Source organism: Cavia porcellus, unplaced genomic scaffold (assembly GCF_034190915.1).
Source record: "Cavia porcellus strain 051 isolate PalLab524CR breed Dunkin Hartley unplaced genomic scaffold, mCavPor4.1 scaffold_38, whole genome shotgun sequence".
Taxonomy (NCBI): domain Eukaryota; kingdom Metazoa; phylum Chordata; class Mammalia; order Rodentia; family Caviidae; genus Cavia; species Cavia porcellus.
In genome coordinates this window covers 4,093,381-4,111,045 of record NW_026947521.1, presented here as the reverse complement: position 1 = coordinate 4,111,045, position 17,665 = coordinate 4,093,381, and the positions used below count along the sequence as shown (strand labels likewise).

Below are 17,665 nucleotides of genomic sequence, written 5' to 3'. Positions count from 1 at the left end.
TTAATAAAAATAATTCAGCTCACATTATAAGTCAGTCCTCTTTCTTTTGAACATGCTTAAAGACCCTCATTAGAATACCATGTAAGCCCCACTCCATGTAAATGTCTGTGTGCAGTCGGCATTGCTTTGACTGCTGGTGTTGTAATACACAGTTTAATAAAGATTTGCCTGGGAAGAGGAGCCCATGAATACCTTACCAAGGGCTTCTTAACACTATCAGATCAGGCTCCTGCTAACAGTGTTCTGAGAGCCAAGGATTGATAGGTCCAGTCAAGCATACAGCAGCACTGACTACGTCTGGGCCATGAAATCAGAGCTGGAGGAAACTCTGCTCATGGATCCTCAGTGTCCCAGTTGGCTGGGTCTCAGGAATTTCCCAGGACATAGGATTTGCAGCACTAACCCTGGAGTGGTCTGGGGAAACCAGGATGGCTGTTCAGACAAAGCTTTGGTCACCCCTTTCCCAAATGAATCCAAATCTAGAATCTTCACATGGGAAACCCACGGCTACAGAGGGCAGTACATAGAGTCACAGATCTGAACCAGAAATGGACATTACCTTCACAATAGCCTTAATGCTTAATGCAAGGGGGACTATCCTGAACTGCCCAACTCTGAGGGTGCAGATTAGGAGAAGCTTCATTTTTAAAACTGGAACAGCCACGCAAAAACTGGGAGTATCCGTGCATCCTGCCTCACCATGTCTTCTTCCACAAAGGGAGAAAAAGGAGATCCGGTAAAAGATGAGTTGGGTAAGGCCAGCACTGAACTAAAGTCAGGCCAGGAGCAGGAGGAGGTTTCTTGCCTCCCTGTCTAGTGCTTGTGCTGCAGCATCGTTCAGATTTTGATCCATCAGTAAGTGTCTCTTTATTCACATTATTCAAGCAGGCTTTCAAATTTAGCTTGAACTATTTGACCAGTCTAAAAAATGCACTGCAGAATGGAGGTACTGGTACTGGTACATTTTCTAAAAGTAGTGTGCTGAGGCCAAAAAAGTGTAACCGTACTGGGAACTCTAGTCTCTCGGGCCCAGGAGACCAACTCCGTGCAGAGCCTCTGTAACCTGTCAGGAACCCAAAGGAACCCAGCTCCTCTCTTCCTCCCAAACTGACACCGTTTACCCACTTCCATGCCTCTATTCCCAGAGGGACACATGTAAATAGTTCCACTTTTGCATGATGGATTCCAGGCCAGTGGTACGTCTTACTTATCTTTCCTAAAGTCTGTGACACAGTTACCAGACCACAATGGGGGCTTCATCCCCACTACCCACTCCACAACTCTCAAGATGTGTGCTGTCTAGAGTCCCATGTGAAGACCCATATTTTGTCATGAAAACAGAGTGTGTTTTGGAATGAGCAAAAGCTGAATTCAAATAGCAAGTCTCCTACAAACCAGCCATTTGATTTTGATCAAATTACCCAATTTTTAAAACCCTGTGTCTGTGATACGTTCCTGGGCTGCAGTGTGGTTATGACATAATCAAGAGATCTGTTTATCGGTGACCGGTTGAAACAACTATTTCCAAGGTTTCAGAGCCTACATATCCAGCTCTATTACTTATTAACATTACAACCAAAAGTAATGTACTTAAATTTTCTGGAACTCAGATTTCCTTCGATAAAAAGTTCAGCCTTCTCTCTCTGTAAGTTTATTTCAGCTGTGACAAAAGCTCTATCCAATATTGCAGCTATCACTGTAATCTAGATCAAGACGATGTTAGGTTAGAAACTCAGTTCTGTGTCTCTGCCTTTGCCTGGCCATCTTTACAAGATGTTCTCACTGAAAACTAAAAATAATAAATGGCAAACAAGCAGCAGTGTATTGAAGTAGGCCATCTAAACAAACTCCTCCATCGGTACCATGGAGAGCTCCTGCTGGGTTCTTGTCTTTCTCCCCGAGAAATGGAGAAAAGCTTTCTTCTGAGACCTCTCAATTCTTTTCTTTTTATCATAAATGTATTTGAAATGTCTACCTTATTATCTTTTCTCTCATTTCCTGTATGCAAGGCTATCTATCAGCCCAGGTAACTCAGCTACATTTAATAAAATATTCTTAAGTGTTTCAGGACACAGGCAGTCCATGGCTAGCAAAACTGTCCACCCTTCTCAGAGACTCTAGATCCTTTTGTCTTTCTAGGATGCCTATCTTTGAAGGACAGTGTCAGTCCTTGAGGATACTACTGGCTCAGATGTAGCTGCTGGAGGTCCAGCTATCACATCATAGCTAAATTTCATAGCTAAAATTCAAGAAATGAATAGTCTAGGACCAAAGGTCAACTCCTGATCACCAGGTATGTACATTGCCTGTATGCTGCTACTAGAAACTGGAGGGAATGTAGCTTTTTTTCTGGATCTTGATTTCTCAATTTGTAAAATGAAAATTAAATCATATGACTTCTATGTCCTCTTCCATTTCACAACATGTGGGCTGAAAACTATTTTCTAGCTTTTGTTTAGCTGGAAGATATCCTCATGTGAGTGGACAGGGGAATGGGGCCTTTGAAGATTTCTGTACCGGGTTTGGTTCAGATGGGAGATGTTTAAGATAGGTACATTCATGTTTTTGTACAATTCTAGGATCCATTGTTAACCAAGAAGCCAGAAAATATTTTGGATAAGAAACCTTAATATAAACTAATAAATTTGTAAATCAGTTACTTCCCATAACGTAAGTCAATCCTCTTGACTTAAGCATGAATAGATGGCCTCATTAGAGTTCTGTGAGCACTTTTGTGCCTGTGTAAGTATCTGTGTGAAGTCAGGTCATCTGTTTGATTCTTCCTATTTTAAATAGTTTCATGTAAATCTGCGCTGGTACCTGTTTCTATTGCCTTTAAAATATGACAGCATCTTTATACTCTTACCACATCTAATCATAGAATCAGCTAACCTTTGATTGGTAGAAGTCTTTGTGATCTATGTTCAAGTATACATCAGTAAATGACACATATTCCCTTGTGGTTCACCTTGGTGATACAGAGCTATGTAAGTTTACAGTACTCACCTAATACATAACTTTTTATTTGATCTAAGTAGTTATCATACAATGTGTAATGCACTCCATGGATGGAAATCTATTAAACTCAGCTTCTCTCTACCTCAAAATAATGCTTTTCTAAAACAATCAGAATCACCCACACATTCTGAGATGGGTCTTGTCTGGCTGCTTTATTAAATTGTCTGTCTTATAGGACCTGAGTCTACCACTACTTAAAACATTCTGATTTTACCACTGTGTAGCTGATGTTATTTTCCAGGGAATAATGCATCATGAAGTATAATGATTTGAATAACTTATAAAATGGACTGTAGTCAGATATATATATATATTAATATATATTCATATATATGTATATATATATGAAATTGTGGGAAACAATACAACTTGCACAAATAATATTGCCAAATAACCATGGGTGATTTCTGTGAGACTGGCTGTGTAGCTATGATCCTCCCATTATTCTCCTTCTTTTAATCAAGAAAAGAAATGCTCATAATTCAAAAGCCAAGAGACTTCTCTAAAGACTGTAATCCCCCTCCTCCTCTCTTTGCAAAACATCTGAAAATTTGGAGCTCATTCAGTGTTGGTCTTTTTCCATATTGTTGTTGTTATAATGTGAATCAAGCACTTTCCACAGTCCCTGTTTATGAAAAATGACTCATCACAGTGAAAGCGCCAAGCTCAACTGTGTACAGCACAGTATTGGGAAGAGAAAGTTAAATTTATCCTCCCAGTCAGGAAATGCAGAGAAACAAAACTTGCTCCCCAGCATCCTGCAGCAATGTCTTGGGTGGTCTGTGCTTTGTCATGAAGGCGGCAGACAAAAGGAAAAGGGGAGGAAGGGAAAGAAGGATAAGAAATGCAAAAGACTCCAGAATAAAATAGGCACTAGAAATGAATAAAAGACAGTTAAAATATTCACAAATAAAACAAAAGGAAATGAGCCAGAAAATGTGCTATCTGGACGAGAATTTGAGTCACATCCTGATTTCTACCAAGCGGCTTCTCACGGAACCAGAAGCAGGGGCTTGATTTGGTTCACATCAGGGGACCCCACACCCTCACCCATTCTATCACGCTCCTCCCAACACTAGGTTCAGAGGACAGAGCTGGCAGCGGCAAAGACAGCACGGTTTCAGATCCTGGGCGTCTCTTCCTCTCCCAAGCTTTCTCCGAAGCACCTCCTCCAGCCTCGTTGCCCTCATCTCAAGTCTACTTTCAGAGCAATGGAGATCCACACTGGTTTCCACACTCAGCGAGAGAAGAAAGGTTCTACACACAGCGCCACTTATTCCGGAGGCTGCAGTGCGCTCCCTGGAGGCCAAGCTTGCCTCCACAGTGACCATATTTGGGAAGAATCCTCCTCTGGGTGGTAACCAACACAGTCACACACAGTGTCCCTACACGTGGCCCTCGCTTGACAATCCACCTGTTCTCGCCACCACAGGCTCCTCTGCACTCCCAGGAGGCTGCGTCCCCTAAAGTACAATGACACCGAGGTCTCTGATAAGTTAAGTTCCAATTTTAAAACAATATTTTAGGGAGGCTGACGAAGGAGGATCACAAATTTGAGTCCAGCCTGGGCAACTTAGTGAGTCAGTGAAACCCTATTATGGTTTAGATCTCAAATGTCCCCCAAAGGGTGTTGTGTTCAGAGATGGGGCTTTTGGAAGATGATTGAATCATGGGGTGCTACTCCTATCGGTGGATTCCATTGGCAGATGAGATCTGGCTCAGAAGAGTTGGGTCACTAAGGGGCATGGCCTAGAAGTCTCTCTCTCTCTCTCTCTCTCTCTCTCTCTCTCTCTCTCTGACTTCTCTTTCTTCTGTTTCCTGGCCACCATGACATGAGCAGCTCTCCTCCGCCAGAGCATTTTACCATCCCCTTCCTGCCTCAGCACCAGCTGACTATGGACTGAGCCCTCTAAAAACAGTGACCCAAAATAAAGTTCTCCTCATATAATTTGTGCTATCAGTACTGTGCCCCAGACTAGGGTAGTGTCTAAGACAGTAGACCCTGTCTCAAGATCAAACATCAAAAGGACTGTAGATGTCACTCATTACAAGACTCTGGGTTCAATTCCCTCTCTCTCTCTCTCTCTCTCTCTCTCTCTCTCTCTCTCTATATATATATATATATATATATATATATATGTAATATTTTTGTTTATTATATCATTTGGAGTTCACAATCCAGTAAAGAGTATACTGTTAATTGCATAAGAAAATAGAAGTGAAGAGAGGGTCCCATTATGGTTACAAGTCATATGGTGGAGCTGGTTTGGGTTTTTCTAACTACACCATCCCTTTCATAGAAAAAGACCCTCTTCCATTCTTAGAGTACATTTCCGCTCATGCAAAATCTCACCAGCTTTACCTGATTGGGGAACATTTTTCTCCTACTTATCTCCAGCGACTTTCTACGACCACATCTCTTCCTGCACTGATTGAGTTCACCTCAAAATCTGCATTGGTAAGCACACATAAGTGACCAGGTTATTAGAGGCCAGCACAGTCCCTGGGGAGTCAGGACCCTGTCAATAAGTCACCGATTCATGGTGTGTCATTATGGAAAATGCAGATTTTCCAAACTCCCTCCCTCCAAAGCTTTGACATAGGGACTCCCCAAAGTAATAGAGGTGAATATGTTTTATAAATGCACCTATCCACATCAGATTCATAACATGGAGGACTTTGAAGTCTAATACTTTATTCTTCTCCACAAGCCGCTGCATAAAACAGACCAAAAATTATTTGAATATATGGTTAAAGGCATTGATAACACAGACATCAAAAGGGGAGAAATGGGCATGCGGAGACTGTGGCTGGCCAGGCAGGTGAGTGGGCTCTGCTGCGAGATGCCTCAGCATGGCCAAGGACTTCAATGCTGGCTGAGAAACGTACCAGGAATTTTCTGACCTGACCTCCGTCTATGGTGAAGGTGACAGGGCAGATGTGCATTAGATTCCTCAATAAGCTGTCCACACCTGTGGAGGAGAAGGGAAGAAGTCTGAACATAGTTACAACGATTTCAACCCGCTCAGACTCACAATGCACATTCTCTGCAGTTTACAGAACAAAGAGAGAATTTTAGACACGTGATCCTAACTAGCTACTGGTCCCTCTGTAGACCTGTTCCCATTCATGAGTGTTGCAAATTCCAAGTAGATGATCAACACACCGGGCTGCTGATGTCTTTCCTCTCAAGATCTGTTTCTGTTCTATTCATCACTCACCCATTTTCATCCTCGTCATAGTTGCTAAAATGCTTGTTCCATAATTTCTGCTTGAAGTCACTGGATCCCTGTCCACATACCCTCCTTCCCGACTTCTTTCCGGGGCCTGATGCCAGAAGTTCTGAGCCGCGGCTAAACTATAAGGCCATAGGGTTCATCCTAAACTTGTCATTGTCCTTACGCTCTTGTTCCTGATGTTCTCACATAGAGTGTTGGGTTTTGTTCCATCACTACAGTTGACTTTGTTGCCTAAATCCTCAAGTTCCCAGCTCTTCTCTCATTAATCTTGTAAAATGATCCAATGTCTGTCTTCACCCCATCCTTCTTAAAGCATGTTAGCTGCGCCTTAGCATGCTGGGCTCTTTCTTCTCTTGGGTGCTGATGTTCACTCCTATCTCAGGCACAGACTAGAACCATTCTCTGTAAGAATGCCTGCTCTCCCCAACCTCCAAGCCTTAAACCTAATTGATATCTGTTCCTATGTATGATTTCCCTAAGGCTGAGCAGTAGACAGCAGCTTTAAACCAGGACTCTCCTAACAATGCAGCCCTGAAATATCAGCTCAGTCTGTCTCCATGGATACCCCTTCACTCCGATTGAAAGAGGACACTTGTCTGTCCTTCCAGCTTGAGTCAGCATCAGTCTTGGGCAGTAGATAATAGTCCTTCTTACCTATCCAAGGACGGTACTTCCTGTAATGTAATTATTTCTGCAGTTCTCAGCTGTGCCTCTACACTATCACATTTTCCCATGTCTGTTGATTTGTCCTTATCAATATACAAGGACACAGTAAGATCTCTTACCACTAATAATGTTTTGATTCCACCGCATCTGCCTGTTGATTTTCTTCCCCCTTTACAACAGCTGTCCATTTTGACTATTTTCAGCATTTTTCTCCATTTTCCTTGAAACTCTTCTTTTTAGGCTGTCATACCCATCACTCCACTGACATAGCTGTTGTCAGTATCTCCTTACTGCTAAACTCACTGGCCAATTCTCACTCTTCTTCTCACTTAAAATCTTAGCAGCATTGGACACAATTGGTCACTCTTCCTGCCTGAAACACTTCACTGAATTTCTGGAGAAAACACAGGATTTTCCTAGTCTCCTGTTCATGTCCTAGTCCCATGTTTATGGACACCTTTGTCCCCTGATCTCTAAACATTGGGATGTTCCATTACTTATTCTTCTTGCTTTTCTATTTCCAGCCTACTCAGAATTCCTTAGGGGCCCTCCCACAGGATCATGCTTTCAAATGCCATTTTCCCGTATGTTGACACCTCCCATTTTGAGATCTTCAGCCGGATTTCTCCTCTGAACTTGGGATTTATTTCTCAAACTGCCACCTCCAAAATTAACAAATTTGCTTTGCTAATCACCATCTGTAAACAATTTGTTTAGTAACACGAAATCATTCAATTTCCCCTGTAAGCTAGTTAATTGGAATGCAAACGATCCCCAGCCCTGGAGAGAGGTTGAACATCAGAATTTTTCAGCCTTGTAGAGCTTGTTGCTGTACATATGCACGTCAATAATCAGACAGATGTTCTAAGGGATCCCTCTGCAGATATTTTTTTAATAATTTTTGTTGCTGGGGATCAAACTCATGACCTCATGTTTGCCAGGCAGAGGCTTACGCCACTGAGCTAAATCTGCGGTCCTCCTCTGCAGATCTTTTTAGTTCTCTTCTCTCCAATATTCTGTCTCCAAAGCTAGCTGCCTAGGTCTTCAATTTTTATCTTTTCACTTTAGGAAAACTACAGCCTGTTTATATATCCTTCTCAGGGTCTGCACACTGCCGCAGAGAGAAAGCTGGGGTAACTGCGGAGATCAAATGACTTTTGTTTTCCTTCTTGTAAACATCATGTAGTCTTGCACAATCTGGTTGTACAATATCATAAAGCAATTATTTGATATATTTTGACCATTTTTCAGTTGTTTACAGTGCTAACTGTGTAAATTTGAGACAGGGTCTCACTATGCAGTTTAGGCTGGCCTTGAGCTCACTTTGTAACCCAGGGTGGTCTCGAACTCACAATGATCCTCCTGTCTCAGCCTCCTGAGTACTGGGATTACAGTCGTGAGCCACCACACCTGACTAAGCATTTTCTATAGTTTAAACTTCTATGGAATGGCTATGAGAGCCATTCTGAATTCTCTGCTCTATATCTAAGTTAATTGGTCAGTCCAAGAGTCCATGAACCAGTTCGCCACCATTTATTTTATAAACTGTACATATGGCAGCTTTGAAATTTTGGATTTTATTTTATCTTACTCTTTTTCAGAAAATGTTAGCTGCAGGACCCTCTCATAAAGTTCTGCACTAGCTTTCCCTTCATGGGACCCATACTAAACAATGTAACTTAAAGAAGGTGCAATTTAATTTGGCTCATGATTTCAGGGGATTCAGTTCATGTTTAGTTGGGTCTACATCATGGTGGCAGGGCATGACGAGCAAAGATGCCTAATTCATGGTGACTGGGAAGCACAGCAGGCTGAGAGTGCAAGAGAAGAAGGTGAGGGACCAGGTAATTACTCAAGGTCGTGCCTTCTCCGTGACTTACCCAAGCACACATTAAAGTGTGCTTTATTAATCCCCTGAGTGATTCCCAAAGCCAATCAAGTTCACAAATAGAGCATATCTACCATAAACTGAGTACAGTTATGTGTGGGAAATGACATCCATTCACTTAGTACATCTGGAATTAAATTTGTCTTTACTACTTACTTGTCTGATAATCTTAGGAACATCAGAGCTCTGTCACAGGCTCCCTGTAAGAGAATGTGGATAATAGGACTCCTCACAGCTACAATTGAGGCGTAGATCAGAGCTCGTTCGCTTCTCCAGCGGAGGAAGGCAGGAAGTGTCAGCACCTAGGCAGCTGGTGTGAAGCCAGGGCCAAGCCACACTGATGTATGTGCCCTACTTCATGTTACTCTGGGTCCCTGTGTGTGTGTGTGTGTGTGTGTGTGTGTGTGTCCCAATGCATATGTCTTCCCCTCCCTTCCCAGCTCCTCCTCTTTCTAGTACCCAAGGAGATTTCATTGTCTCCACCCCAACCCCTCATACAGTACTTAGTCTCCTATTAGGACTTTAAAAAAGAAGAAGCCTGGGATAAAAGATCAAAAGGACAGATCCCTCCCTACATTTGCCAAAATGAGGTGCTTTCATTTTACTTTGTTGTAGGAGTGTTTTGTTTTGTTTTGTTTTCTCAAAAAGACAAAGCATGGCCAAGAGTCTTAAAGAGTAGGCCAAGCTGTTTCTCCACCTTCTTGAGAGCAGAGACTTCCATTCTCCCAGCCCAGTGCTAGGTAGGATCCACGCTACCTCAGTCCTCAGGTCCATGCCTGGCTAAATCTCCATGTGCCTATTTCCCACCTTGGGTTGCACTCTTCCTGTGCATTGGAGTCTTTCTGTGTGCTCCAGAAGGACGGGCTAACTGCCCCTCCCCCATGTAACCACATCACAAACAAACTCATTTTTCCATTTTTGTGGTCTTTTCTGCTGCTTTTGGTGGTGGAAAAGTGAGTGAATCAAGATAATCGGTGTCCAAATTCAGATCTGATAGAGCTCTGCAGGCAGCAAAGGAAGGACAGGCTAGGGACAGAATGGAACAAAGGCAAAGATGAGACCCTGGGGTCCCCCACCAGGAGGAGAAGAAATCTTCCAGCAGGAGGAATCTACCAGCAAGCGGAGAGAGAGCAAGCTGACTCCCACTGTCCAGGGACCCAGCTAGATGAGCCACCAGGAGAGACTTGCGGGGAGAGCTCCTCCAGAGGTGGAGCCTAGTGGAAGCTTTCTACAGGTCATAGCATGGTGGACCCCTCGCCCCAGTACACACCTTTTACTGAATGTGTGCAAGCATTTGTCAGCCCAGGCACTGCTGACATTTTGGCCAAGTCGCCTGGCCCAGGAGCTCCTGCTCCCCACTTGTGATAACAAACATGTTTCCAGACCCTGATAAATGTCACCCATGGAGGAAAACCACCCAGGTGAGGACCCTCATTGTGTGCTATGGCCTCTTTAGCTAGCTGCAATCTCTGTGGCCAAGAAGAATCAGAAGCACAGACACATTCAGAAAGAAGCCCAAGGCCCAGGAACAAGAATGCAAAGGATTCTTTGCCATCCTTCTCCTTATTTCACAACTCCAAAGTCTAGCTCATAATCTTTAAGATTGCAGACATTCTATGTTTGTTAAATTAATACATCAATGGATGTCATAATTCTCGACACTGTTAATTCTCTGGGCTTCAGTTCTCCCTCAAAGCAAATAAACAAGGAGCTCATTCTTAGTAGCAGGACCCAAGGAGGCTGGGCTGGGGTCAGTCAAACTTCTGAGGTCTTCACTGTGTTAGTGTGCACTGCTGCTGTAGGAAATTGATTTTGGATAACCTATTAGGTCTCAGCCAGGTCACGTGACCCAAGCCTAGCTCACCCCACCCATCCCGTTGGGGAAGGGAACAGCTGACTGAAGTCACTGCTGCCCCTTGTATTTGCCAGTCCTGCCTGGGTCCAGCATGTTGTCCGCTGGAGGCCCCCTTTCTGTGGAATGGCTCCACTCCCGTCACTCACCACAGATCGATGCAGGCTCCCCACCAGCTCAGCTCTCCATTTGGCTGGCCAACCCCTGATCTCAGTGTGACTGCACATCCAGTGAGTCAAAACGGCAGGACCTCGGACAGCTTGGCAAGTCACCCGCTGCAGTGGGAGCACTGAACCTTTAGCTGTTCCAATAATAGCACCAGGACTGTATGTTTGATTGGTTCTTCTCACCTTAGTTTCTTCTTGGGATGAGAGATTCATCTCCCTCTGTTCGGGGCTCCCCATGCTGTATTATGTTGAATTCTAAGTTGACTATCTCAGGGAGCCTCTGTAGCCAGCTGTTATCTATCCCCCATCTTTGCTCCCATTCTGGAGTCAGTGTCTTAAACCAATTTCTCACTTAGTCACTTTCTCATTGTTGCTATAAAATACTGATGCTCAGAACTTAAGATGAAGAGAGCATGATTTGCCTTACAATTTTAGGGAGTTCAGTTCAAGGCAGAAATGGCATGGAAGAGGCATAGCAGAGGAAATACTGCTCAACCTGTTGCAGCCAGGAAGGGAAGGAGAGAGAGAGACAGAGAGAAAGAAAGAGAGAATGAGAAAATGAGAGAAAGGAAGAAAGAAAAAAAGAAAGAAAGAAAGAAAGAAAGAAAGAAAGAAAGAAAGAAAGAACTGGGGTTAATAATATGCTCTTCCAGGCCCTGTCCCCAGTAACCTATGTCTTCTAGCCAGATGCCACCTCCTTACATCACATTCAGCTGTGAACTCATCAGTGAATCAATCCACTGTGACATAAAGCACAGCCATATTCAATAGCTTTCCAAAATCCCACCTCCAAATTCATGAGCCTCTTGGGGTACATTTTAGAGCTAAACAATAACATTATAGAAATAGATAATGATAATTCCCCATAAGTTTTTCACGAGAAATTAGTGAGGGACCATTGCACAACTCTTTCTGTGAGGCCAGCAATGTACAGACAGCAAAACCCAAATGATTACAAGAAAAAATATCTAAAAATTTCATAAGCATAGATACAAAACTTCTTGCCAAGAACTTGGCAACTAGATGAAAAGTACTGAAAAGTATTTTAAATAATAAGAGGGCATAATATGAGTTTTTCTAAAAATGCAACTTTGGTTTAGCAGTTTAAAATCAATACAATTAACTCTTAAAAACTAAAACACACACATTTGACCATCTCAATAGATGGCAAAAAGTCTCCATCTATGTCAACATCCATTCATGAAATAAACTCACAGAGGACTAGAAATAAAAGAGACCTCCTTGTTCTATGAAAAAAATGTTATCACCAAGACACTAATGGAACATTGCAGTTAACGGTAACAGACTAATCACTTCTAAGATCAAGTAAAAAGAAAGCACAGCCAAACTCACCACTTCTACTCAACATTATAGAGATGTTAATAAGTAAAATGGCAGAAAAAAATTAATGCAACATACAGAGTTTGGACAAGTGAAAGCAAAATTCTTTATTTTCAGGTTATATGATTGTGCAAAAAAAACTCAAAAAAATCTACCCAAAAAACTACAACTAGTCTTCTCACAATAATGTGAGATTAGCAGGTTGCAGAATAAAGATCAACACGTAAACCAAGCTGCAGTTCTATAAACTAACACCAATCAAAATTCAAAATTAAAAGTCTAATTCAAAATAACATCAAAAGCATGAAGGTGTTGATATTCTGAGTCCCTGAAACTTCACACTATAATGAAGAGATCAGAAGTGTTAGCACAGTCCCATAGGGTGACATGAATATGTACTGTCACCTCACAATGTGAAGGCAAAGCATGTCTGTTCCTCTTCACTGCTAAGAAAAGAGAACATTGCCAAGATCATAGATGCATGCCATGTACCTAAGACTGATTTCTTGTGGCAAAGACCCAACATCTGACCAGTAGCTGCCACTGGACTATTTGGCTGGCCTCCTGATGTCACCTGGTTTTGTAAAGGTCACACAGGCACATAGCAGAGATGTGAAGGAAGCACCACTTCTGCATGCTGGAGGTCCATGTCCTCATCCACCTGATTCACTGGATCTGATACTGTGCAACTTCTAACTCTTAGTCAAAGTCCAAGGGATCATAAAATGTCATTTAACAGGAAGAAATCACTTTTCCAGGACAGGAGGCTCGGGAAAATCTTGCTTTTCAAGTTTTAGTAATGCATTGATTCAGATATCACCGTGCAAGCCTCAGAGTGGCTCACTTTTCTAAACAGGCCCTTCTGGAGTTGGGGAGACTCTCTGGAGCTGAGGATTCAGCATGTGCAGGCATGCCACTCTCATGTTTCAACCCTGACCTCATCTGCAACTTCCCACAACTTCCTGCTACAATACCTTTAGCTTTTCATCTTCCTCCAACACACTGGCAGGACTCAGCAACAGTAGATTGTACCATCCTTATAATCACTATTTCCTTGCAACTCGTCAAATGCCTGAAACACTGCACTTGCCAGTGCATTCCTCAACTAGTATTTCACCCCATTCACCATTCGGAAATTTTTACCTATTATCTGACTGCAGCGTTCCCAAGCCTCTCAGTGTTCCTAGTTAGTGCTGGATGGTTCCAGGCGAGGCAGCACTAACCTCCTAGCTTATGATCTGCCCACTCGAATGACTATTAATCTCCAATTACCTTGGGCTGGCTTCTCAGGAAAATAGAATGCCAGGTGGATTTTTCCTATGTGACACTCACGGAATGTTCTCAGGAGCGAGCCGGGAGACAGTGGATGAAGCAGAATTGAATACAGAAGCCGAATAAAAACACGGCTGCAGGAAAGGCAAATAGCAGTCCCACACGGCCTTAGGGACAGGAGATACATTTCAGAGTTGTCCTGAATTACAACGACATGGTTGTGAATTTATATCCTCAAAATGGCCAGACTAGTCTGTGGGCTGTCTTCAAAAAGAGCTGTAACATTGAATGTCCCAGCTTCCTTTGACTAAGAGGAATTTCTATGGTATGTCTTGGCCATGAGAAATCAGTGTCCAATTCTTCTGGTAGCAGGAGGGATGAATACTCTTATATTTTCAGAAGCCAGATACCAGTTTACCCAGTAGCTACTAGTTATGGTTTGCATTTGAAATATCCCCCCCGCCAAAAAAAAAAAAAACACATGCTAAGGTCTTGATATTTGTTCTTGGGCTCTTTTGGGAAGCAATTAGGAAGGGTGCTGACTTCATCACAAGGATTAGCCCCCTGATGGGATGAATTTTGGTGACATGAGTGAGGGTAATGTTGACTGAGGTAGTGGGCCCTGGTTAAAAGGGCTGGATCCTAGAAGTGTAACCATGTAGACTACATCTGGTCCCTGGCCCTCTCTTCTCTGGTCCTTTTGCCGCTCTGGGTTTTCTAGCTGCCATGAGGTGAGTGGCTTTCCTCCACCACATCCTTCCACCATGTTGTTTTACCTCAACTATGGCCCCTAGCAATGGAACCAGTCAACTATGGACTGGAACCTCTGAAACCATAAACCAAAATAAATCTCTCCTCCTTTGAGTTGTTTGTGTCAGGTATTTTGTCACAGTGAAGGAGCTGACAACAGTACTTGATGTACGTTTTTGCTTTATAAAAGGCTTTGTTTTAGAGCAGTTTTTGGTTTGCAGCAAAGTTGCATGGAAAGGCCAGACAGTTCCCACATTCCCTCCACACATACCGTCTCCTTTCAGTCTCAAAAACATCCCACCCGAGTGGGATACACTTCTTACAACTAACGAAGCTACATTAAGGGATACATTTTCACCTCAAATTCATTGTGTAGAACCTAGTCTTTGTGTTTCATATTCTAGGGGTTGGGATGAGTGTATGGTGATGAGTCTATCATTATAAAATCCAAAAAATCCCCTTCTGACCTGTTCTCCCCTCTCCCTCCATACGCCCCGAGGAATCATGGATCTTTTCTCTGCAGCCATAGTTCTGACTTTTCCAGAAGGTCACATGCTTGAGATTATACACCATGTAAACTTTTCATGTGCCCTTCATGTGCTTCAGTTTTCTCTATTCTTTTCCTGACTTTTTCAGCAATATTCATTGCCTGGATGTACTATAATTTACTTAGTAATGTATTGTAGGACATTTGGTTGCTTCTAAGCTTTTGAAAATTATGCATAAAACTGCAAAAAAATGTGCTCATTATAGATTTTGGTGTGGATACAGCTTTTGGTGTACTAATAGATCTGCTAGTCCTCAACTACCATGTACCCTTCTCTCTCTGACTTTGCTGTCACATGGAAATACCACATGGTAAACAGCCCTCTAGCCCACTCTTCCTACCAGTGAATAAACAAGCTCAGTGCAGGAGGAAATTGCAGGTAAAGGCTATACCACATTACCTACCTTTACCAACGTGTGCTTTATTTTGATTCACCTTTTTGTATTTTTATCAAAATGTGAATATAGGCAAAAGATTTAAACAGATTGCCAGCCTATTTACTGAACTTCTTGATTAACAATCTAGAGGAAAGACTTCATTTCTCAGATATCACAGGCACAACTCACAGGCTAAAATAAAACTCAAGTAAATGGCAAACAACACAGCCTACAGCATGTTCACAGGGTAACCAGCACACTGCAGACTTCAATATTTATAGACGTGATGAAATAAAGATCCCAAACCAACAAAGGAAGCTTCAGGGGTCATCCTAGAGCAAAGAACTGGAGGTAGGTTTTTCAGGGAAAAAAGCACATTGTACTCAAAGTGAAGGAGAAGCACATGTAACATCTTTTCTCGCTATGAATGGGGAAATAGCAAGGAAATGTCTAAAAAGGACAGACCAGGCACTGGAGAAGCCAAAGGAAAGAGCTAGGAAGTACTTCAGTGTGAAGACAGTAGCTACGGGAAATGGGCTCAAGCAGAGGGAACCCACTTGGAGGAGCAATCGCTCCTGGAGGCCTGCGGGTAACATCACACAGAGAACGGTTCCCAACTCACGAACATTGGAGCTGTGAACTTTCACAGATGCGAGCAGACCCCGGATGTGGCACCGTGTCTGCCGAGCATCGTCACGGTTGTGCCGCTGTGCACCCACTGCATAGTGCATACTGCACAGCAGGGCCGTGCTCAGCCAGAGCCCAGGGAATCGGGGAGGAGGAGAAAGGGCAGCAGGGATGCGGAGGGATGCCAGGAAGCACAAAGCAGTAACCATGGAAACGAAAGTGAAGCCAGTTCACTTACAGTTGCTATAGGGTACTGCACCACCAATCTGAGAGAGCTGTAAAAGTAAAAAACAGTTTATTTTCAGTATTGGGGTGGTGTTATGCTTTACATTGTATATTTGCATCAAAGATATATAAGACTCACTTTGCCAGACCTATGAATGAATCTGATTTAGAAACATTCTCGCAGACTGAAGGTAATTTATAAGTGGAGGACTCACCATATTACAGAAGTAGAAGACTATAATGAACTGTACCCAAAGAAAATTTCCATTGACTCCTAAAAATATATGCAAAAGAGGGAACTTTTGCATAGGTACTGCTGAAGGGAACACAAGAGGGAACTTTTGAACAAAGACATTTAGTAGGAATCCAAAATCCCCCAAACCTTTTCATGGATCCTTTCCTTGAATTTTATATAATATATATATATATATATATATATATATATATATATATATATATATATTGCTAATATAGATGTACAGAGAGACAGAGATGGATTCCAATATGCTCTAGAATTCACAGAAAAAATCCATATGAAATCACTATAAGGTAAAAATTAAGTTAACATCAAAAAATCCCATCTTACTAAATTCTTTATAAACTCCACCTAAAATAGGAGAAAGCTATGACCCAATGCACTAGCATTAAGTAAATTAAGCATTAGATAAAAGAAATAAGCAATGACAAACACAAAATAACATTATGAGTTAGAAATTCAAAACTCTAGATAAAAATGGACAAATAAGACATTAACAAACTCTAGAGAAAATTGAGGAAAACAAAAGAAACATATCAAAACTAAAGACTAAATTATCAGCTAAAGACAACATAAGATTTTACTAAAACTTACTGTTTGAGGCATACTGAGAAATGCATATAGCCAAGAAAAGAAAATGAAAAATATGAAAGCAATAAAAAGATATTAAAAATAGTAAAGTGAACCCATCATATATAATTTATATATAAAATATAGAGCTTAGATACAGCTTAAATAATGTGTGTTATATAATTTATTTCTAAAAGAAAAGAGAAAATGGAATAGTACTAATATTTCAGACTATAATCCAAAAAGGTTTTCTTAAAAAATTAGACCTGAATATTCATATTTTAAAATATTTACTTGAGAAATTTACTTTGAATGAGCAACACTAAGATATATTTTAAGGAAATAACTGGACTTTAAAGATAACACAAACAAAACACAATCAAAGGGGCTGGAGATTTAGCTCAGCGACATAAGTGCCTGCCTTGCAAGTGTGCAGTCCTTCCTTCCAAGTTCGATCCTTGGTACCAAAAAAAAAAAAAAACAACAACAAAAAACAAAACAAAACAAAAAACGCAATGGAAGGAAAATTTTGCAGCTTCAACAACAACAAAATTTATTTACATTATTTTTTTTTGAGACAAGATCCTCTGTGTAGTCCAGGCTGACCTTGAACTCACCATGTAGGCCAGACTGGTCTCATGCTTGCAGTGATCCTGCCTCAGCCTCCTGAGTGCTGGGAATATAGGCATACACCACCATGCCCTGCCTCCCTCAAAAAAACTTCATTTACAAAGAAGAAAAAACATCAGGTCAGAATCAGGCTTCTCAAACTAGCTCAAAAACTAAAACAACACTGAATAATTATTCTTCAGGACTCAAGGGAAAAAAATGAACCAGGGATTCTATACCCAGCTCAAGTATCCTTCCAAA

General features: G+C 41.9%; 1 long non-coding RNA gene across 2 annotated transcripts in view; it reads right to left on the bottom strand.

The window, feature by feature from the left end:
• Positions 1-5,693: 5,693 nt before the first annotated feature.
• LOC106026168 (uncharacterized) overlaps positions 5,694-17,665 on the bottom strand; it is an 80,210-nt gene continuing 68,238 nt past the window's right edge. The window contains exons 4-6 of one of the 2 annotated variants that reach the window (XR_010045673.1): positions 15,983-16,019; positions 8,968-9,011; positions 5,694-5,990 (exon numbers count right to left, since the gene is read on the bottom strand). This is a non-coding gene — a long non-coding RNA (uncharacterized LOC106026168). The remainder of the gene's footprint in view (positions 5,991-8,967; positions 9,012-15,982; positions 16,020-17,665) is intronic. The other variant, XR_001199801.2, reaches the window with a different exon arrangement.